Source organism: Nesoenas mayeri (assembly GCF_963082525.1).
Source record: "Nesoenas mayeri genome assembly, chromosome: 16".
Classification (NCBI taxonomy): Eukaryota; Metazoa; Chordata; class Aves; order Columbiformes; family Columbidae; genus Nesoenas; species Nesoenas mayeri.
The window spans coordinates 14,046,894-14,070,878 of record NC_137562.1 but is presented as its reverse complement, the minus strand read 5'-3'; positions in this window follow the sequence as shown (position 1 = coordinate 14,070,878).

The window sequence follows — 23,985 nt, the reverse complement described above, 5'->3', positions numbered from 1 at the left end:
TTTCTGCAGTGCAAACCTGTGTAAAGCATGGATGAAGACTGTAAGCAGTCTTTCTTGAAATGGAGTCAATCAGAGATAGAGCCTAAATGAGAGCTATCTGTGGATTGGGTCATAAGTGACACAGAATGCAGACAGCTGAATGAGAAATTGGAGAAGGTTCTGCCTTGGAGCCATCTTCCCTACAAGTCTCCTTCACTTCTAGCTGCCGTTCATCATCTCAGTTGCTGCTTGTACACTTCTCTCCATCATGGAGAAGCAAAGAAGAGACATGCAAAGTAGCTACATATCTACTTAGAGCTTTGATGTGGTGAGGGAAATGCTTATGTGACAGACTTGCTAAAGATCTGACCTCGGTCAGTTCCGTGTTTATATTTATATATTTAATGAGAAAAACAAAGATGGGGAATGATATACGTGTGAATACAAGTTTGATCATACACTTTTAAAGCTCTTGACTTCCCTATTTTGCCTCTTACCTTAGCATTAACAGCTTTAGACTGCTCTGATTTTTAAGGGAGGAGGGGAATGTGGGGGGAAAGAAGGATTCTTCTTGTTTATGTTGCCTTCTTGTTTACATTGCCTTCTTGTTTACTAGCTGCTTTGTGTGGAAACATGGTGCTAGTTCCTCACCTTCCTATATAGCAAAACTCATAGACCTCTTGGCTCCGACCCATCCCTGTGCAGGGCTGATGGGCTCAGAGAAAGCGTGTGCACCAGGGAGACTTACTGAAGATAAGGCTGATTTAATATTTTTTAGATTTCTGAGTGGATTGGGCCAGCAATTTAGTTTACTAAGTCCCTGGAAATTGCGCACAGCTCCATATGCTCCCAATCAGGGCCTTGTGGAAGGGCTGCAAAGATTTGCCATGCGGATGTTGAGTTTGCTTTTGACTCATCAGAGCAGCAAATTTGCATTCATAGCATCCAGCCGACAGTGCATTAAGTCAGTCCCCACAATCAGTGAAACAATATATTCAAATGAGTTTGGTTTGCAGGACTGTGTAGCAATGTGAATGTAGCCAGATTAGATGATCTAACTTGAGACTGCAGCTCTGCATCCATAGAGACGCTCATAGCATCCTATAGATGGCCAAGATTATTGGCTTGGCTACCCAGTGTCACCAGAAGACCAGACCCCACCACTGGGACCCAGAGTTAGGTGACCTAGAGGCTGTGTAGTTGCAATGGACCTCCAGGACTTTGAGAGTGGCTCGGGCCATCTAGGAATCTCTGACCATGAGCTGTAGGAGACACGGGAACTGTTGTGTGAGGGTACAAACAGCACTGGAGGATGTCCCCAAGTCTCTTTTTTTGTTCCCTTCATTGTTTTGTTCTTTCATACTTTTATGTTCTATGTAACCATTCTAAACGTTTCATTGTTAGTTCTATTCAAACATAATTTTGTGCAGCGCAACCAGATGACCACAAAATCCCATCACTGGAGATGTAATGTTTGCTGTAATAACAGCTACATCATGTAACTTGTGACAGTGATCGTCCTAGCTGTCATATTAGGAGAGATGCAGCAATGTGACAGGGACTGGGGTTTTATTCCAGTAACAGAATAGTCTATAAAAAAATGTGTGTCATGAATTCACATCTATTTGAGACATTTCATAGCATTACCAGTGAGAAAATTAACCCGTTCAAACCTTGACAAGAGGTATTTGAAGTAACACACATATTTGACACTTCAATATACCTATCTAGACCTCAGAGAATCTAAAATACCAGTTTCAAATTCTGAAGCATAGGTATCATGTCCAAAAGGGGGCCTGATTATGGAATAAACTTCCAGAGGAAAATGGAGAAAGCCAAAGACTGACCAATTTAGGAAATTACTGTAGCTTCTTCCCCTTACACAGCACTGTAGAAAAAAGGAAATTTGCTTTTAGCCTCACTGGAAATAAGCACAAGTGGACTCACTTCACATAGGATTCTGTGTACACCAAAAATGACAAAGAACCAGGAACCCCACAGGGACTTAGAGTTCGCTAATCTACTGCACGTTTTAGATGTTCTGGCACCATGGTGACGGGCAACAGTAGAAAGACCTAAAATAGAGTACAAGTGTTTTCAACAGCTTTCTCTTACTAAGTGCACTTCATATTGTCATGAGAAAGTCCTCTTAATTTTTTTCCTCGTTCTCCCACTTCAAATAAATTGTCTAATACCTAAAAGGTCATTTTGAAGAACTTTGCTTTTCTGTAAATTACTGGAATTTGTAAAAACACTGAATATAAGTGACAATATCTTATCTGTCTGTATTTGTGTCTTACTTTTAGACTCCTAAGAGAGAGCCTTTAACAATTTTCACAAAAGGAATGAGGCGACGGAGAGTAAGGGAGGGGGAGAATACTGTACTGCATGTTCTTTCTGAATTTTCTGTGCTTCTTGAACAAAGAAGGAATGAATATCCCAGAATAATTAGTGTAATGATAATAAAGAAGGCTGTGAAAAGCCTTATCTTCTAAAAACCTGTTTGTTTTTTCTCTCTGCCGAGTGTTGTAAATGGCATTCAGTTTGGTGTGTGTGCAGCTTTTCGATAGAGTTGTATTTGAATAGAAAGCAGCGAGTTTTGTGGGGTTTTGCTGATCTTGTAATAACTCTTTTTCCACCTCTGTCTCCTGGAGCTAATCTTATGCTTGACTTCAGTCATTTTGAAGGTATTTGAGATGTGTGTTACTTGATTGTGTTCAGTTTATTAATGCTTCTGTCTACTTTAAATCCACTACGTGACCACAGCGGTGACAAACTGGCAACCGCAATTATGGCCAATAATTAACTGAGCAGAGACATCACACACACAGGGCTGGTTCTCAACCTGCCCCAGACCATGGCGCCTCTGTACCCAACAGTGGGGCTTTTAAAGGCTACATTTAAAATCAAAAAGTCTCATTTTCTGTTAAAGAGGCATTCTGAGCATGTAGGATGTGGTAAGCCTCTTGCAGGAGCACATCTCCTACATTTCATTTGTTTTCACACTTTTCTCTTACCTGTTTTCCCTTTACCTTTCAATTTTCCCCTCTGCGCTCTAGATAACTTTCCCTTGCTTTGGTGCCGCTGTGATGCTCAATGGCCCATTCTAATACAATATTTAGGTGCCTCCTGGCTGTGGTTTAAAAGTTGCTTTAACATTTCTTGCACTAAAGTAGATTTTTCTTATAGCTCAACAATTCTCAGTTCTCAGCTCCTATAGTTAAAACTTCCAGAGCTGTACCAAAGCCCCAGTTCTCAATAGCTTATATACCATATTCAGCATCAGGTATCTTTATCTGGTAGCATCTTTTTGCATCATTCAGTGTTGCTGGTTCTATTTCCTTCTTATTTTTCAAGTGCTGAATGGCACTAGAAGGCAGATGAGCATTTGTATAAATACTTGCTGTATGACTTTTTTGTGCGTGTAAAAGAGCGGTGTGAGATTCAGGCTGAGTGTGAGGCATTTAAAACTGTGCTGGGAAGAGAAGTTGAAAATACTCTGAGAAAGCAGGAGGATAATATCTAACAAACCTCCCTGGGTTTCCGTCTCCTATCGAGGTCTAGGAAAGGGTAGAATGAGAGCTCTCGATGCCTACTCGAGATTATTCCATTTCAGATGTTACTGAAGCACCGCATAAATTGCTCCTAAAGAAAGCACAGGATCACTTGACCTTTTTGATGCTCACAGCAACTGCTTTGTCATCTACTCTTCATTATAATACCATTTTCAATGGTATGAAGCTTGTAGTAGAATCTGCTGCTCCAACATTTGGGGCAATGCCCTCCTTGCTTTCAGGCCTGTCAGTATTGACAGGAGAGAGGAAATCTCTGGGGAAAAATTGTAGCTCAGACTTTAATAGACTAATTGTACCATAATGGAGTCTTCTCAGTGCTTTCCAGGGACTTGCCTTCAGGACTTCAACTGTTGCAATTTGTGATTTTAGAAAGTGGAGGGTTTGTATGAATTACAGTTTGCGTTTCTTTCTCGCACGCACCCGTTCACAGGGTCCTATAAACTTGGTGACAAAGAGCCAGTTGTGGATTTATCTATGCCAAACCAGACAAAGTTGGGCTATATCAATAACCCATTTTACAGAAAAGGAGGTGAGAAAGATGACATGATCTCTCCTGATTAACACATACAGGATAAAGCACTGCTGAAAAAGGCAGCTCAGCTGCCAATGATGATGGGCTCATCACTGCTCAAAGGTGTGATACTTCCCCATCCTTTCTCTCTTTTTGGCAACACCCCAGACCTGCTGAACCCTTGAGAAGCCCTTTGAGCTTTTTGAGCAGCAGAACAACGTTATTTTTGCTAGGTTATGCAGTAAAAGGAGCTACAGGGTGAGGAGAGGGTTGAAGGGGATGGCCAGGGAGGGCATCACCACTTTTCCCAGTGACAGCAAGTGCTCGGAGTGGGCCAACGCAGAACTGTGCCACACCGCCAGTATGGAGAGCTGAACTGTGTTTTCCCATCCCTGTCTTTCTCAAAATTCAGATGAAAATAATGTCTTTATTAAAAGTACCTGGCTTGAAGGTATAAGTGAAGAAATAGGTGGGTACTGCGACCCAAGTCTTTCTCCATCTTGGCATCGTGTGGTATGTAAAGTGTCATGCAAAGGCTTCATTAGCTGGTGTCTTGGTTTGCTCCTTGAGTTACTCCATTGCCTGCAGAGTAATGGCTACTGACCGCTGGTGGAGCCAGCAGCACGGGGAAAAATACGGCACACATGGGGAAAAAATCCAGCACGCACAGGGAAAAACACAGCACACATGGGGAAAAACATAGCACAGGAGATAAAACACAGCACGCATGCTGCTGCCCCAGCTCATTTCTCCTTGTTCCCCAGGGTGCGAGACAGCTCATCTTCTTGGCAGTATATTTCCTGAGATGGCATATTTGTAATCGATTAATTCTGCACTGGAAGCGCACCCATCATTCTTGGCAACATATGGCAACTAATCTGTCCTTAAGCAGTTAATTAGGCACCATTTGTATGCACATGTTGCCCTTTGCACGCTGAAGCGGCTGCGGTTCCTGTAGGAAGCTGTTTGTTCTGGGCTGTCTTTCTCCTTCCTCTGTGTGGAAAAATGAGATGTTTCGTGGTCATTTTCTTTGCTCTTGTTCTTTTTAAAGAACGAAAGTAAAGAGATGCTGCGCTGGAGTGCAAGGATGAGGTAAAAGAGTGATCCGCTCTTTAAGGCCCTGGATGAGCAAGGGGATAAGCTTTTGACTCCCTGTATGTGATTACAGGGATAACGGTTAATTTGGCAGGAATTGCTCTCTGTGCACTAAGGAGGGGCAGGAATGAGATGCCTTTGCAGAACTGATCAGGCAAACTTTTTCAAAAGGCACTTGTCTTAAATGCAATTTAATAGCCAGCATTATTTATTTCTGAATTTAAGAGCACCGATCTACTGTATTTAAAACTTGAAAGATGTTAGAGCTTGATGTTAACAAATAAATCACACTGTGTGCATTTTGGTACCTGCATGTGTTTCACTGGTCCTGTGTAGTTTACTGTTTGCATTGCTGAGCATCATCCAGGGAACTATGTGAAGCCATTTTAAAGAGGGAAAAATAGGGACTGATGTAAATTGTAGGTGTCTGAAAACTTAACCTCAAACAAACGAACAAAAAGGTGTGTGAATGAGCCACCCATTGCAGTAGGCGGACTGTGTGACACAGATATTACAATACCCTTCACATATTATTGTCATTTATTGTTTTGTATTAAGTCATTTCTGCAACCCCCAAATCTGAGCTCTTCTATGGTAGGCACTCTCCAGACCATCCCATGAACTTGGTCCTTACTTCACAGGGCTCATAATCGGTATCAAAGGCTATGGAAGTTTGGGACTGGAGTTGTTCTTGCTTTTCTGTTATGAATGGGGAGGTGCAGCAAGGATAAATGAAGTTCTAGGGCTAAAAACGGAGTCTGGATGCTTGGATGTCAGACCCAATGCTGCAGCAAAAAGATGTCTTTCTTTCCTTGCTGAATTTCTACTTTAGTATCTTGTATCTGACATCTGGGTGGAATTCTAACAACTTCAGAGGGAAAAATGTGAAATGGACAATCAATAAACTGTTTGTTGGGGAAATTTTCTCCTACCAGAGCGACAGAATCAAGAACTGAAAAATCATGGGAAGACATTTCAGAGCTGTTCATCAATTATCACTGCTATTTAGTTTCCTGAAATTGGAATGGAAATCTCAGTGCCTGAGTTGGTTTGAAGACACAGGAGGTGCATGTTGTTCCATTGCCTCCAACTTTGGTAAACTCTTTGTAAGTCTGTGACAAATTACTAATCAGTCTGCAATTTTTCACTCCTGTCTTGTCTCTATTTTGCTGTGCTTTGGTGTGATCACTGCATATTCTATCTCACAGCATCTTGTAAATGATATATCAGCCTTACTGAACGTGGCGTTCCCTCCTGCATTGATGAGCTGAGTGCAACCTTGGCTTCTTGGATGCCCTCCCTACTCCCTCGGTGCAGGAGACAGATTGCTGAAGTCAAACTCATAACTTAAAGGGTCTGAATTCCCCCCACTAAGCTGGAATTTCTCCTTTACATAACAACAGCAGTTGTGTGATGTTTCAAATAGCTCCAGACTTTCCCTTAGTGTTTACTGTCCTCTATTAAGTTTAATATCCTTTTCCTTTAGAAGTGAATATAAATGCACTGTCTACAAATAACACACAGCAAAAGCACTGTTGTAACATGACTGGTTTGCTTAATCTATCCATGAATGACTCTTTCCTGCTGCCACCAGCCCCGTTAACCCAATCTAATTTTTGTTTCTTTCCCACTATAATTGCTTTTTTGACAAATACAGCTCATAAATCCCATTCTTTCAATGTAATATATCACAGATTTCTGTGTGAGTTCTTAAGGATCCTGTTGAGGAAAGCCTGAGACCCAGCGAGAGCAGGGGCAGCTGTGAAAGGGATTTTCATTATTATTACTCCATTACTGTTCATGAGCCCCACCTGGATGGGGGTCCTGTTGGATTGGGTACACTATGCATGTGACAGGAGGGCATTGCCCCCTTCTGCAAAGTCTTTTCAGGCCAAGTACCCAAGAGAACTAATGTTTAGCGGAAGATAAACTGATGGAAAATACGCCAAGGCCATTTACTTTGAAGTTTCTAGAAGAGTGAGTTACAAATGGTAAGATAAAAAGCAGCAGGCTACAAACCAACATTGCAAGGTTGCCTTATGTACTAGGGACAGATAAATGAGATTAGAAAGCCTTTTTTAAATGTCTTTTTTACAGCTGCCATTGCAGTGTCTCCCGGCTGCTGTGGGAGCAGGTGACTTACTGCATCAGTTAGTGAGGGGACAGGTTTGTAGCCCCAGCACTGCCCATGTTAATGGACTCTCTGTTCTCCATTGTGTTTATGCCATTCCAGAGCAAAGAGGTCCTGTGTGGAACGGACAGACGATGCAAACGGCCAACAGCTCACTGGTTTGGCTGATTTCCCCTTGGGAGCCTGCAGGGATGGGACCGTTGTGATGTTGGCTGTGGGGGTAAAGCCTTAGGAAGTGAAAGGTGGCAAAAAGGCATGTATTCAAGGAGTGGAAACTCCTTGGAGCCACAGAGAACAGCACAAAATCAAGAAAGCCTCCATCATGGTAGGAAACACTGTACAAAGGAGGCTGAGTGATTAAATACTCATTTGCCACACTCTGCAGGGATGAGGATGGTGTTAGAAGGAGTTTCGAAGTAACCCAGCCCTCAAGTGAAGGAAACAGTGAGATAGGATTAAGGTAGTGATGGCTATTTAAATGCCAAGTGACATAAGGATGAAGCTAGAAGGCCAGAAGCTCAAGAGAGAAGTGGGCTTTGTGTGTCAGCTGGGGGAAAAAAGAAAAGCACGGGGGAAAAACGTGGTGGGACAAGGGAGCTGAGAGGTTACTACAACTTGAAAAAGGCATTAGAAGCACCACCGTATTAAATGAAGGAGGGAATCAAGGGGGAATATTTTGCTTTTTCAGAAGTTTTGAAGAACCGTACTAATAAAGCAAGGTGAACAGGCAAGGTCAAGGCGGCCAAAAATGAGCAATGAGGCAGATTTACTGTTTTGACAGATACATGACTCTCTACCTGCCATGGCCCAGATGTGGGACAAAGACCTGAAATAAGAGCCATAAGATAAATGGTGGTGGAGGAAGGCTTTAAATTACAAGGAATCAATTTCTCTGACATAAATAAAGTTTCTTTAACCTCAGTTCCCCCATGAGTCAGCATTTCTGACTGGAAATGATTTACACACACACAAAGAAGACATATTAGAGACGTGATAACATGTGGAGAATGTAGATGGAAGCGCATCGGTACTTAGCTAGGAATGGTGGAATAAGATGCAATGATTCTGTAGTTAAATGGGACTATATAGCCATTAGCCTGTGAGCAGGACAAAATTCAGAGGGCGTTGTTCCCCGTATTATGGTTCCAAACATCCTGACTTCAAGAAGAGTCTCTGTTCATTTTGCTTCCATTAATGCTAAGACCTGTTTTAAGCCAGGCTCTCAGGGGACTGGACTTTCCCAGACTTGAAAAGATCTACTTTCCTTTGCAGAAGTGTGGAATGATGACACTTGCCTATTAACCCATGAACTTTGCATGAGCAGGGACTGACCTCCACTGTGCTACCACTTAAGTTATTCAATTTTATCTCATTTGCACACATAATTTGCTGTCAAGGTGACATTATAGAGTGCTCATGATGATCAGGAAAAGGGAAAAAGAACAAATGCAGGCTGGAAATCTGAGCTGGAGAAAAAGTTGTTTGAAGGGACAATGAAACACAAAACAAAGATGCTTGTAGGATAGAGCTGCTTTGGTCTCTGGTTGAGATACCTGTAGGTTGTAAATCCATGTAGGTCAAACTGCTTGTATGATACTCACAGCCTGTTTTAGAAACATTGCTAGAGGTTTGTTTAGGGTTAATCTTTTGCCATGTAGGTTTTGTTTACTTCTTTTTTGTTGTTGTATTTTTCCGTGTTTGTTTTTATTCTTCAAAACCAGAAGAGAGCCAACACAGCTCTCCCAGGCCAGGACCAGTTCAAATTGGTTTTTTCTGATTCTTGTACTATCAGATCTTTTTTTTTTAACATTGCAGCCATAAAAGCCTTGACTATTTTGGATAATCTTTACATGTTACCAAGTTCTTTATCTTTGTGCTTCCTATATATCCACCATAACTTGGAACTGCTTTCAGCAGGTAGGAACTGCTGGGCTCGGACCTCCTGGGGTGGACTCGAGGTCAGAAATCCCAGCTGCTTCTCACAGCTCATACTCACAGCCCTGGGAAGTCCCAAGTGCTTCTTCTGGGCAAGCGATCTCCTGGAATAAAGAGAAAAAGGGAGGGGATGAGGACCAGGAAGGCTAAGATTGGCCTCCCATTTTTGTACCACTTTGAGCTATAAAAATGAATGGGGAAAAATGCCTATTTTTAAATGCTGAAATAAGTCCCAGTAATTTTCTATATTTCTCTTCATTTTACAGCATTAGCTGTGAGTATTTTTAATGAGCCTTTTTATGAAAACCTCTTTTGGTGTGGGGGGAAGTTATTAAGCCTCCTGCAAAGGGATTTTATGGTTTTAATTATAAACAGGTAATGGAGTCTGTGCAAAAATTACCTTTTGACTTTGCAATAAAACCCATTTCCCCCAAGGTAAGAACTCCATAAAGAGAGAATTACATGGCAAGGGAATGGAGATGTCAGCTCTGAACTCACAAGGTGCCTGCACAGCAGCAGCTTTGGAGAAGCCCTGGGGATCCATCGACCTCAGTCTGCACGTCTGTCTGTCTGTCTGCTGCAGGCCAAGGAAACCACAGAGGGCAATGCAAGGTTGCAGGGTTGCCCAGACTGTCCCACTGTGTTGCATTGAAGCAGCCTCAGGGCTTTGTTAACGATCACATACAGACCACCCAAAAACCACAGCTGGAGAATGATGTGTAGTGGAGGGATAGAATAGCTCTGCCTCTTTCCTTTGAGCTGACATGGTTGGAAAGATTTTTTCTGGATAATATTCCTCCACAAATCCACTCTGGCTTTCTTGCTGGGCTTTGCCCACTCTGCAAGAGTAATCACTTGCATCTCAACCATAGAAAAAGCCCCTGTGTTGAAAAAGCTTTCTCTTCCATTAATTTTCCCCACAAAGAAATAAGACTTTTCTACGAGCCCTGTTCTGGACAGGTTGGTCCACATTTGAGCCATCAGCACAGCCAGTGCCAGTAGTCACAACCACCTTTTTCCCTGTCTTGAAGGGAAAACAGTGTTTTGCTTCCTCATGTGAAATGCACATCCTTCTGATTAATGGAGGAGGCATTTTCTTGGCACTGAGACCCAGTGCTGCCATTCAGCACTGAGCTCAGCCATGCTGGTCCTGCAGACTTCTTATGACCCTGAGTAAGTCACTTAATTTCCCTTTTTCACCTCATTTCTCCACTATTCCTTCCGCCTTCCCTTCCTCCCTATCCACAGGGAGGTAAAGTATTTGATGGATGGGTTGTCTTTTAGCATAAGGTCAAGTGATCCAAAGAGACTGAGTTACTGTGACTTAATGAATTAACTACGTCACTTATCTGTCAGCAAGAACTGCCTGTACATGTGCTTTTGGCTGCCTCCTGCTAGGAAATGCAGCACTTTGCTTCAAAACACCATCAATAGAATTATCCCAGCCAAGAGTCTACTGCATTTGAAATTAAGAAATAAGAAACGGCTCCTGAAAGCAAAGACTTTGAAATAAAAACATTTATAGAAAATGTGAAACCTCTTTTTTTTCAGAGTGGAACTCTGGTGTCCAACCACGCTCGTGTCCCCCTTGCAGAGGTCATTGAGGTGACGGGAGGACCTCGTCTTGCAGCAGGATGTCTCCTGGGGGACACCAGGTACGTTGTGCCCTCGGGGCAGCTGTGCACCAGCAGCAAAACTAGCACATCCATAATAAAAGTGGGCAAGTGGCTGTAGATTGGCTGAGTGGCAGCTGTTCCAGAGAGACAAGCCAGCACCGAGCCCATGGGCTGTTGGCAGCGCTGGCTGGCACGGAGCAGCAGTGTCACCCACGGTCACCATGTGAGTGGCACCGCTGTGAGACTTCAGCCTTCTTCCAGGCCTCTGAGTGTTACTATAATGCTCTAGCCCAGACCAACTACCTACAGCACCTACCAGAAGTGGCTAGTTATTTGACTAAGTTAATATAAAGTTGGTTAATGTAAGTTTTAATTGTCTTCTTTGAGCTGGAAGACTGAGAAAGGAAGAGGTGAAGAGGGAAAAAGCACAGCAGTGGAGACTGTAATTCGCTGTCTTTTAGTTCTCCCTGTATATCATTTATAAGGATATATAGACTGTTATGGCTCATCTATATTCCTCTAATCATTAATGAGGTGTCTTTCATGCCCTGAAGTTAAAGTCGTAAAAGTAAAGTGTGTTTTCTACTGCAGGTCCATTTTAATTCTTTATACAAATGTCCTACTGCCCTTTATAATATATTTGCTATAAATCTTGCCAGCAGTATTTGTTTTGTTTTTCTATCTAAATGCAGCGTTGAGTGGAAACAGCCTCATTATCTCCCCATTTCTAAAGAGAATTCACTGTCTCTGAAAGGTGCTATATTAGCAACTCTAGAGATAGAAATCCGTGTACAGACAGAAGAGGCACAGCACGGGCAGGCAAATCGAGCCTCCCCCTTCCTCGCTGTTGTGCTTAAAGTGATGAATGAGCAATATTTCACTTATCTGTTCTGAACTTACGGGTTCAGCAGCAAGCAGGCTTATCCACACCATGTCTTTTCCCTTGCTAAAAGCAATGCTAGATGAAAGGTTTTACCAAATCCAGGGGAAAAAAAAATACCTTTAATAAACTAGGTTCCCTCTTTCTTGACTTTAGAACAGTTTGTAGTGTGCTGAGCCTTGTTCTCTTGTTTGTATTAATCACATTGATCCCAGTAGCATCTGACAGTTAACTGAGTCGCCACCGCAGTAGACTCGTGGAATTTTTGCGGTCTCAGTCGCAGGGTGTTTTTGTGGCCGGCTGTGATGTTTCTGTGCCTTCCTGTGCGTTTTGCTTTTAAACTTTCCGGCAAGCTACAATCGCACCGGTCAACATCCATAACCCTGCATCACGGCAATTCTTCAGGTCACGTTCGTGTCTGGACCCAGCCAGCCTGCCTGGCTGCAGTGTGGGTAACGCTTCCATCAGCTGAAGTTTCATTACAACTGTCTTAAGTCAGGGTGTACAATTTGGTTTCAAGGAGGTTTAACTCAACTCCTGTCAGTATCTTAAACACGGCTAGGAAAGTCAGGTTGATTACTCAAGATTTATAAGAATTTAAGTGCCATGTTGAGGTCTGTAACCTTTTGCAGTATCTCCCTTTCCTTTTAGAGAAGACTCTCATTACAGACGCTGTCAGCTCTGACTTGTAGGGAAAGCAAACACCACGAGGCAGCCCTGTTCACAGCCCTGTTTTAGCCCTGGTGATGGCTCACAACATAACCAAGCGGGCTGGTTCACTGAGAAAGTCCATTGAGAAGCAGGTGGACATGCAATTGCTTTTCATATCCCAGATTGTTTCACAAAAAGCTTGGTTTCCTGGAGATAGAAGGAATCTGCTACCAAAAAAAGTGCTAGAGAGATAATGGGAAAACAGAGTAATAAGCAAATGCGATTTCAAGAGCATTTTGACTGTCTCTGCTGTTATCCTGCTCTTCTCCAGGACAGGAATGGCTCTGTCAACCCAGTTGCATGGTCATGGTGTGATAAGGATTGCTTTAAGCCCCGGAGCCTAATAAGGCCTTTCCAGAATGCTGATGGTTGTCTATTTAGATGGGGCCGATAGCTAATCTGCTTCCTACACATACCCACGTGCTCACGCACGTGTGGCCTCTTTCCTGATCCTTCATTTCTTCAGAGACCCTTCATAAGTACATTTCAGGTATCATTCAAAGTCCTTTGAAACCAAGGAGGGTCTTTCTTTTAGCTTCAGTGGGCTTTGGCTGTGGGGCTTATCCTTATTTTAGACCAGGTTTATTTTCTTCTTAAGAAATTCCTCTGAAGATTCACAGAAAAGGTTAAAATTACATTTTACACCGCAGACCTCTGCTTGGAAGGTCTGATACTATCATATATCAGCATCAGCTCCATGTTACAGGTGTTTAAGGAGCTGAATAGTGCCAAGCGATTTTTCTAAAAACTGCTCTTACAAAGCCCAGTTCAACAAACTGCTCGTGAATATGTTTCAATCTTATTAATCTCAGGTGGAATCCACTGTGTGTTTGGCTGAATCGCAGACAAAGCACAGACCTCCTGGTTCCCACTTACCCTTTAGAAAACGCTGGATTTATTTTCTTGTTCAACGCATTTACCAGAGGTTTTAAAAACTTAGTTTTAAGTGTGCAAGGTCTTATGTCACAGGGCCGTCTAGCTGGAACCCAGGGCTGTCCCATACATGCAGTATATTAGCATCAGCAAATACATTATCTGCTTTTTTTCTCATTTTCAGTTATCTTTTCTTGTCGGCAAAAGCATTAGTGCTGCGATCCTCTTTGTGCACCTACTTTGGTTCAAGAAAAGCAGATGGACTGTTGCTTTATCTCTGAGGGCAGGTGCAGCATCTCTTCCTCAGAACTGTTTGTACCATCAGAAAGTGCTTCAGCACCCCAGAAAGCATTTTGCACCAGATGGTATTTATTTCACCACAACATACTTACCTATTTTGATCTTGGCAATTAAGCATCGCAAAGGTTTTGTATAGGTATACTTGAAAACTACATCTTGATGGGAAAAAGATGTTCCAAGTGGATGTTTTCCTTTGTCCTCTATCTGCCAATCTTCCTGCTGACAGCACCCCAACTCATGGAGAATCCTCTCATACAGGCAGAGAATGGCCCGGAAACCCTGATAATAAGGTCTTTTCAGAAGTAAATCTCTTCTGTATTTGGAATTGTACTATATGTCCCTTCTTCTTCATTATTGTGAGGGAAGCTAACCACATACATACAAGTGAATAGTTTTCCTGTTCCAGCACTTATACCCAGGTAGATCCCCAAGTGACATTTTTTCCATCAGACAGGAGGTTGAGTGCTAGGCTTTTTTACTTTATCTCACTCTTACCTTTCAAATATCTTTCACAAAAATGGATGTTTACAACTAATGGGCATGATTTTTATGGAAGTTTTTCACAGCTTTGGAGCTAATGAGTTGTAGACATTGGCAAATACTGACTTTTTAAATTAGAGCTACTGTAGTTCAAAAGAGACAGATGGCTTTATTTATGGGAAGGGATTTAAGGACCACACACAGAAGACTCCACAGAAAGACAATGTGTTGTCGGAGACCATATATCATAACATGTGATATTTAAAACTGTTCAAATTTCAATTCCCTTTTCCTCATTGCCAGCCAAGTCTGATGCAGCTGCTCTTATAAATCCAGGAATATTTGTGCCTTCATTTTCTGTAACCAAATAAAAACAAACAGAAAACAAGAGGAAACTCTGACAGGTCACCTTCAAAGCTGGAAATATTGCAGAGTTCCCCTTGGACTTGATTCAAACCCCTCTGAACTCATTACTGTTAATACCAATGTGCTTCTCTCTCTTCTTATCTCTTCCATTCAACACTCATCGTGTCAAACTTCGGAGAGTTTAATTTAGCGATCAATAATTTGACTTGTTCCCAGGTTCTTATGCAATATTCAAGGTATCTGGAGCACAGAATTCCTTGGCAGGAAGGTTGTGGTGACAATTTTCCAGTGTTGCACTTGGCCATCCCTTTAAAATAGAAAATTCATCATAGCTTCACATGTCTCAGTGTTGGTGAGGTTCCAGTTTCTGGTTTTCAGCAGATCTCAGTGCAGTATTGGATACCAACGTGTGTTTTTGGGGGCAGAGGAGCGGTAGAGCTGTTCTCCTTCAGGAGAAGCTGCATGGTGACATCTCACACAGGAGAGGTCAGAAACTGGTACAGAATGGTGTGGACATTGACAGCTTTTCCATTCATCCACAAGCATCCGGAGCTGCATCAGGCTGCATAGATTCAAATGGGAAAGAGCCCCACTAGAGATAGTGCTCGAAAAGCCACTTCCACGTAGAGAGACAGGGGTTGCAATAGTAAAATGATTGGCATGAGTATCAAACCTGTGCTTGATTTCAAATGAGGATCAAATCATAACCCACAATGGTACATATAGGTCTCTGTGCTCTAAGGGGACAAACGCCTTGTAGGGGAAGATATTCCTCTACTGCTGCTATTTTCCAGTTTCATGAACAACTCCAACAATCTCTTTCCTGTCAGCACAGCATATGTCTCCTCTACTCTGCTCTTATCTGAACAGAATACAGAATGGAAGCAATTTCCAGAAAGCACAGCAAATATTAAAACATGCGGAACAGGGAAAAAAATATCCCAGCTGTTACTCAGCTCTCCTGAATATCTTGTGGCAGCTCAAACATTCATCGAGTCCTGACTGTTCCAAACAAGGAGGCAAATTCGGAAGTTTTAATTATATGAGGTAAGTAATTTGTATGTCCTGTAGCATTCGTGTGTCAGTGTTACTTTTCCATTTGTTTGGTTTGGTGCCTACATCTGGAAAGCTGAGCAACCCGTGCTGTGGTGTCCATACATCAGAGTCTTTGGCACTCACCATTGTCAGTTGTGGCTATCTGAATGACAAAGGTCATTTGTGTAAATTTTCTTGTTTACTCTAGAGTGCGGGAACAACATTGCGGTAGTGGTGTACGTCCTGCACAGGACACCAAGATTGTCAGGAAATCTTGAAAATCAAAGTTAAAGCATCCAGATCTCAACCAGCACTGGTTTGACCTGCTTTGAGCAGGGTGCTGGACCCTCCAGAGCTCCCTCCCAGCCCAGGTGCCGATGTGAAAAGCAACGTATGTCAGAGGCTGAATTTTTGCCAGCCTGCTGTCCTGAGGAACATACACCAGCACAAGAAGAGCTGCTGCCATTCTGCTGGAATCTTGTTCTAGATAAGGAGGGATTATTTTCTCATCCTAACCAAGTGCGTTCCTGTCAGCCAAGCACACAAGTACCTTAAGCCATCAGATTACAATGCTGCTTTTCCCATGTCACCTGGCAGATGTAACTTGAAGAAAACATCTGCAGAGCAGAGATTGGAGCTTCTGTGCGTATTGAAACCCCAATCTCTAAAGAGCAAAGGAGCTATCATTGTCCTGATGGTGAGATCTGTGCACCCAGGAGGAGATGGTGGCCACTATGGCAGGTTCATGCAGAGCCCTGAGCAACCATTGCATGGTTGTTGTCCACAGCCACATTTTCTTCAAGCTGTGGTTGCAACTGGAGCCACAATCCACAGGTAGTGCCTAAGGCCAAGCAAAGATCTTGTCACTATTTTAAAAGAGCTTATTCCCTTAGGCTTACCAGCAGCTCCAGTAAGATTCGCATTTGTGGGTTTGAGCTGGAAGATCTTCATTCTCAAGCTCCTGTTTTCCATATAGTTAGTATGATGTAGGGGTTACAGCCACCTTAGGGCAATGACAGACAGACATACCCATTGTGTCTGCTGCTAATTAAAGAGCACTTAGGAAGTCCTGGGCTGAATGATTATTATTCTGTGAATAAGCAGAATTGCTGTGTAGATTTCCCCACTGGAAAACTAAACTCGACACCACAGGGACAGATAACATGCTGCAAGCTAACGTGAAAGGAAAGGTCTGTTGCGTTTGACATTCTATAATCTTTAAATAAAGCATAATTTAGTTACTCAATATGAGCTTTTACTACTTTAACGTTAAGACCAACATGACTACTGGCACTAACTAGGGATAAAGACAGTAATAAGAAATTGTAGGAGAATAGTGTAACACAGTTTAATTCCCAACAAAACATAAGGAGGGCGGGGGATCTATTTATTTAAAGATTATGAAATTGCAGTGTTGTGGGTTTGTGTGTTGGTTTGTTGTGTTCTGTGGTTGTTTTTTTTTGTTTTGTTTTGTTGGGCTTTTTTTGTCTGTTTGGTTGGGGTTTTTTAACAAGATACCAGCAGAAAAAGCTAAATGAAGATAAGTGGCTGACTCAGCCATTCCAAAATTCGTGCTGAAGCTTTCCATTGTAGCCCATCATTAATCTGTGGACTTGCAAAGCAAGAAAAAGATGGAAGTATTAAGTGAAGATGCCATTGAAACAAACTGTTCAGTTATAAGGGCTGAAAACCAGCTTGTTTTTATTAGCACTTATACATTTTTATTTTGCCACTCAATTCTGGTTATACAAGACATAGCTCTCTAGAGAGACAGAAAATAGACATATGGAGAACCTGCTGACCTGTGCCTGGTATTTAGACTTTGTACATGCATTACTATGTTACACAGATTTATTACACACTAATAAATAATATAATAATATCTTAGATTTATACAGCACCTTTCTATTCCCAGAGATTCCAGAGTGCTTTGAAAACAGCAGGACTTAATTGTTTTCTCACTTTGCTTTTATGCACTTTTGACTTCAGGGGGATTACTCTTGATTTACACTAAAAATATACAAGAATTGGTTATCTTCCCTCTGGACTGCAGCTAAGAGGAAACACAGCAATTATGAAAGATCACTTAGAAGCACGATATGCCATTTAGGACAGAGAATATGAAAATGAGTTCTTCTGGGTTAGCAGAGAGTGCTGTAGAAAAGCAGAAACCGCAACTGGAATTTGGTTAGGAGCTGAGGCTCAGAACCATTTTGTTCAAAGCATATTTCAGTCTTAAGTGGCCAACCTTGAGTTAACATTTTGTGTGACAGCGCTGGGATATCAATCTGGTATTTGCAGTTGCCCACAGTCATCATCTTTTATTCACAGGGTTTTGCTGCAATCGTCCTTTCCCATGTGGGTGATACATGGGGTTCGGAATTTGTAAAGTTCATTTCTACCAAAAGATAAATCCCCGTGAAACAGTCTTTGAAAACAATGTCACGTTTTTTCCATTAACCTATGAAGTGTGTGTGATCTAAAACTTGTCGTAGAGAGATCGACATCCTATAAAAAGGACAGTACACATTGCAGTACCAAGAACAGTGTCCTCAGATGGCAAATGAACATACGTTAACCAAAACATTTTTTAAAAAGCCGATTTCCATTTTGCAAAAGCTAATCCCTTAAAAAAGTCTATGCCAAACTATTCAATCCCCAAAAAAAGCATTGATTAGAAAAGAAATCAGAATATTCTGATGTTTTACTGTTTTGAAATTTCCCTTAAAGTGATTTTTTTCTGCCACTTGATCTTTTAAGTGGTACAGCACAAATACTACTCAACCAAAACCAAAATGTGGGATGAAAACCTAGTTGCTCCTTCATATTTTTTTACACTATCAGGCTTCCTAAAAAAATGAACGTTTTGTTCTGATTCAAAACACTTTTATTTTCTTTCAATTCCTAAAATATCCCTAATAGTCTCTCTAATGAGGAAATAGCATTTAAGCTATTCTGTTTTGAAGGCATCTTAGGTTTTTCCTACATGCCAGGTAGCCCTTCACATCTGAACATCTTCCCTCTCTCTCTGCTTTTCCTGTAAGGCCCCAGGTCTTGAACCAATTTTATCCAGGCAGCCAAAAGTTCACCAAAGAAACAGGAAAGTTTTGAAAGTGAGGATTATATCTTCTCTAAGGAAATTACTAATGATCTACAAAGTTTACGGCACAACAAGTGAGAGCAAGTAGGTGAGGACAAGGTGCACCGGCTATTTTAAAAAGATATTTGTTTGTTCTAAAGGCTGAAGTGATGCTTTAGAGAGAAATAAAACAAGGATGAAGAAGCAGTAATAAACCAGGACTGTTGTGCAAGGGAACATTTGCCTTCCCAAGGGAACACTTAGAAACCCTACTGATGTGTGACCGTGCTCCTCAGTGCTCCGTGCTACCAGATATTTTAATAACGGTGGCCTTGTTATGGCTGGATGGGATCTCCTGGCTGGGTAATGATTGCGCTCATTCAGCCCTCCTGGGAGAGGATTTGCCTTGGACCTGGTAGAGTCTTGCTCTAAGTCTGTGTCTTCCCACTCGCTCCTTATTGACCTCCGAGGAGAAGATTCCACTCAGGGTATTAAGGGTCATTTCTCACTGCCAGCTTGTTATAATGGCACAGGGCAAATGGTAAATATGAACAGAAGAATGCGGCTTTAATGAATGATTCCCACTTGAAATGTGGTGGTTCTTCATGAGTGAAAGGGGTGCTCATCTCAGCTGAGTAATTCTTGAACCTCCGGCACTGCTCTGTTTTGTGTCAGATGCATCCACACTACTCGGAGGTGAGTTCTTATAAATGGCCTGGGAGCTAAAAGGCCAGCAGTAGTATCCTTGAAAACAAGTTCAACTTAAAGGGAGTATTAAATACAAACTGAATTTGCTCTCAGGAAGCATTTACATGTGAATTCCACCAAAGTTGGTTTCAAGGCACAATAAAGAGTCTGCTCTCTTTCTCTGCTGAACATTGGTGTCAAAATAAATGGTTAGACATAAATATATTGAACTGCTGTTTTTCCTGAACATATTTGCTTTCAGTGGGTACCAAATCAAACTGGTTTGTTCCAGGTAACAGTTTCCCATGTATTTCACGTAGCTGGGAAAGTCATATTTGTTATATTCTTGCTCAGAGCTCTTATTTTCTCATCTTTGTCACAGAAATGACCTAGAATGGAAAAGAAGTCTTGACACCCAGAGCCTACGTGTGAGAGGTCTCCAAACCCCAGGTAAGGTCCTGGTCTAGTGTCTGCTCCAAGCTGGTTCTCTGATGCTGAGAGAGCATGAGCGTGTCCAGGTAGCCCAGGCAGATATCTCTATCCCTCTCTATTAATTGCAGGAGGAGTCCAGGTGCCTTAAAATTGTTTAAAGGACTAATATTATGTGAGATGAATCTGTGCCCTGGTTGCTCGTGGTGGCTTTCCCTTGCTTTCGGTCAAGCCCTCAGAAAATATATATAACATCCTGGAATGATACATTCACAGTTGCTTTTTGCTGACAATAGCAAGCTAAATTTGTGTTTACGGGAGGAAAAAATATTTCCCCATTATCCCTACAACACTGGGTTGAAATTCTGGGGTTTCTTTAGCCCTTGTGATGTTACGGAACATTGCCTCCAGACCTGAATGTGCCAGCTCAGTCTGTCTCGAGATGCTGGGTCACACAGAAGGTCTAGAAATGAGTCATGCTCTAAGAAGAAGGAAAGTTTTGCTTTGTGGGATTTGTTTGTGGTTTTTTGTTGTTTGTTTGTTAGTTGGGTTTTGGTTTTTGTTTCTAATTCAGAGACGCGTTGGTGTTCTGCAATAACACCATCACAGAGAGTTGTAGGGATGCTACTAATTGACTTCTTAGTTGGTCTTTATTTCATTTAAATAGCTCACGAACTTAGTTATCCTTGGGACACCTCTGCAAAGGCAAAGTGCGGCACAGTGAGCCTCAGTGACTCATCTCAAATTAGATGAGGATTCGGAGCGAGCTGGAGATTAGTCTGGAGTCCCAGTGTAGTTCCCTAACCATCAAGCCCTCCCTCCTGTAGTGTTTTGGGACAAGGTTACAAAGCACTGCATGGATCCTAATAAACTAATGAGACTTCACAGTACTTCTCCTTATCCTGCTTGTAGAGTGCTCCCCTTGGAGGTGCTTTGGCTGGAAATCAAAGCCAGGATTTTCAGAAGTGACTACCAATTGCTGATACCTTGAGTATACAAAACAAATCCAAGAAGTAGCAAACAGAAATCTTTCTCCTCCCCCAGAGGACAGAACACTCCCTTTCCCGTAAGTTCCCATTCATTATTGTTGTTAAAATCATTATCAAGAAAACAGCTGGGAGCTCACAAGTTTTTCGCTCCCTCTGTCTCGCCTCCAGGTTGAAGAGGCCATGGATGAGACATCTCCTCTTTATTGCTGTGGCCTATGGAGAATTAAAACAATTCTTTTTGATCAAGTAATTTTGTACTATAGGAATGATAATGCTCCTCCTGAAATATTATAAGCGTAATTAAAAGAACTCCCAGAAGAAGAGGGTCAGCAGTTTCAGAAAAAGAAAAAAAAAAATCAGCCTTATGTAAATGATGATATGGAAGGGCAGGACAGAGACTTCAGAGTGCTTTATTTTGTGTTGTCTCTGTGGTATTTCTGCTTGTAGAAAAAAGGTTCTGTAAAACCCTGTTGCTTCACATGGATGCCACTATACTTTAAACAGTTGAGTTTCCATCAGAAAATTGAACAAAAGATGGTTTTATCTCGTTCAGCCATGGTTAAGAGCATTGTGTTTCTGCGCTGTCTCCAGGAGGTGCAAGCACTGCCCTGCACCCGCTTCCTCCAGGGAAAAGGTGTGGGCACTGTGGTTGCACCACCTTGTTGTGGCACCTGGATGTTGCTCTTTATATTGGGGAGGGAAATGAGCTTCAGCCATGCCGTCTCTGTCCGTCATTAGCTTCACATCCTCACTTATTCATGTATCCCAATAGCTCACGAATAATGCTGGAGATGTTCTTGGGTGTCTCTGATGATGCAGACCCTGTGTTGCTGCCTGCTGGCCTAGGCAGGTGACTCTGTGGGAGGATTTCTTATCTAGGTTTATATAGTTTCTTATCTAGGTTTATGCGGTTGCATGTAAACAATCACATTTTTAGTCAATGTGATAAGGGATGAAAGCTGTTCTTTTTTTCCTCAGGAAAACTTACATGACTTAAACTTGGTGACCAGCAAATCCTTTGCAGAAATGAACTTTGCTCAATCTGCATTCAGCTACATGAAATTGTTATAACATAATGACTCTGCCGATTTATTCATACATCTGATAGCTGCTAATGTGCTTTGATTTATTGGCTTTCTCATATCACAGTAAAACTGTATTTTTATGTACTTTATTTCCTCTACAATCCCTAGCATGCACAGTTCCTGCTGGGCCTTCGCAAATTAATCTTTGATATTTTTTCCTCGCATCTTGCACAAGCAGAGATCACCATCCATCTCATTTTGAAATTGGTTATGCTCCAACTTTCTGCTTTTCCTTCTTCTCTTTTGCCCCATAGTACTGTCCAGTGGGCACGTGTGTGTGTGTTCACCCCAACCATTGCTCGTGTCTGTGTGTCTCTAACACACGGCAGAGCAGAGGGGACCTGAGCAACAACGAGCTGTCACCTTTCCACTCATCAGCAAAACAGTGTATTGACTGTAGCCAGTCTGAGAGATGATGTTAAACAGCAAAAACCAGTCACGCTATCTGAGACCTCCAGCCAGGCTGGGGTCCCGTTAAGCCGACACAGGCATCATGCAAACCCACCAGTTTGTGCTTAGAAGCTCCTTGTGTTAAACTCCGAGGGCCCTGCACAGGGAATAACATTGATTGTGCTGCCTTGTCTTTTGGGATGCCCCAAACCTGCTGTTTGTTTAAATTTGTGTGTCCAGGACTTAGGGAGAGATGCATTTCCAGAGGGTGCTCAAAAGGAATTACTGGGGCGCTGAGGATAGATTTAAATTTAGGTGTAATTGTCTCTTTTTGCTTGTACAAAATCAGAGGAATGACAATATCTAGAAAATCAGCCTTGCTATCCTTTGTTGCTGCTGCTGTTCTTTTCAAAGACTTTGCTTGTTGCACATAAATATGAATACCCAAAACAGGTACCGGATGTTGTAAGCTCCATGCTGGATATCCTAGGAATGGAAGAGGGATGTATAGAGGCAGTAATAAAAGCTTAAATTGTATCAACCATTTTTGAAAGCTGGATTCACCAAATGGTTTAATGGAAGCATTTGGATGCTGAATAACTTTTTTCCAGCTCTTTTTAGGTGCACTAACTGAGAGAGGGATAATCAAATTTAAGTGACTCTGCTTAATTCACTGGAAACCATACGATCCACCACTGTGACAGCTCTTTTAAATGGCTTGTTCCATTAGCTCGAACAGTTTGGGACCCCTGTTGCACAGAGTAGTGCAGAGCCCAGGCATGGAAAGCCAGCCAGACTATTTCCCAAAGCTGGTGGAATTTTTGTGATTGCTGTATTTTAAACTACTTACAAACATACTGTTAATCTGCTCCCAAATACACCTGTGTTTCAGGATCAAGATAAGTGCATTTGAATGCAAATGTGGTAATGCAATGCAAATTGCTTTAATGAAAATGAAGCTGCCTCTTTAAAAGCATTGATGTTGCCAAAAGAATACAGAATAACTTCCCAGAGTACACAGCATCAGGAGTTTGCTTTCAGAACCAGACACTCACCAAGGAAGGCACATACAATGCATAAATAAAGTACAGTGAAAAGGGAACAGAAAGGGGAATAAAGCTGAGATGAAAGGAAAAAGGAGGAGAGATTAAAGTGAGAGGGAAAGAGGATGCTACAAGAATCAGCAGAAGATTAAACTTGCATTTGGTCACAAAAGAAGAAAGAACTACATTGGTGCAGTCTGGATACAGCAATATATATATATATATTTAAAGAAAAATGAGGGCGAGAGGGAATGGTTTTAAGCTGGAAATGCTTTGGAATGAAAATCCCAAGGCCTGTCCTGCCCCAGATCTGATCCTAAGTTGAGTGCAATGGATAACATTTCCTTCCAGTGTTCACAGGCAGGAAGATCCGTCCTTGGGGTGCTGCACAATGGACTGCGGCTGCACTGGGAACTTGATCCTCTTTTTAATCTTGTGACTGATGAAATATAAATGTGAAGAAAAAGAAGCAACATCCTCATCTCCCCAACCTCCCCAAATCCAGAATGGATCCACTTGACATGCAGTGAACTGGGGTCCTCATAGGAAGGGCAGGAGAGAGAACTGGTGTCACCACTGATCAGCAACAGGAGCCTGGTGTCACTGCATCACTGTGTAAAGGAGAAACAGAGAGGGGGAAGAAGCAGCTTGGTTTGCTCTAAGGCCTTTGCTGGGGCTCTTGTTCCTGTTCCATGAAGCACTAAAGCTCATCATTTCAGTGAAAAAAATGCAAAACTTTCCTTTTACTTTATGGTTTCAAATCTAGTGATCAAATAAACAGAAAGAAGTGTAGAAG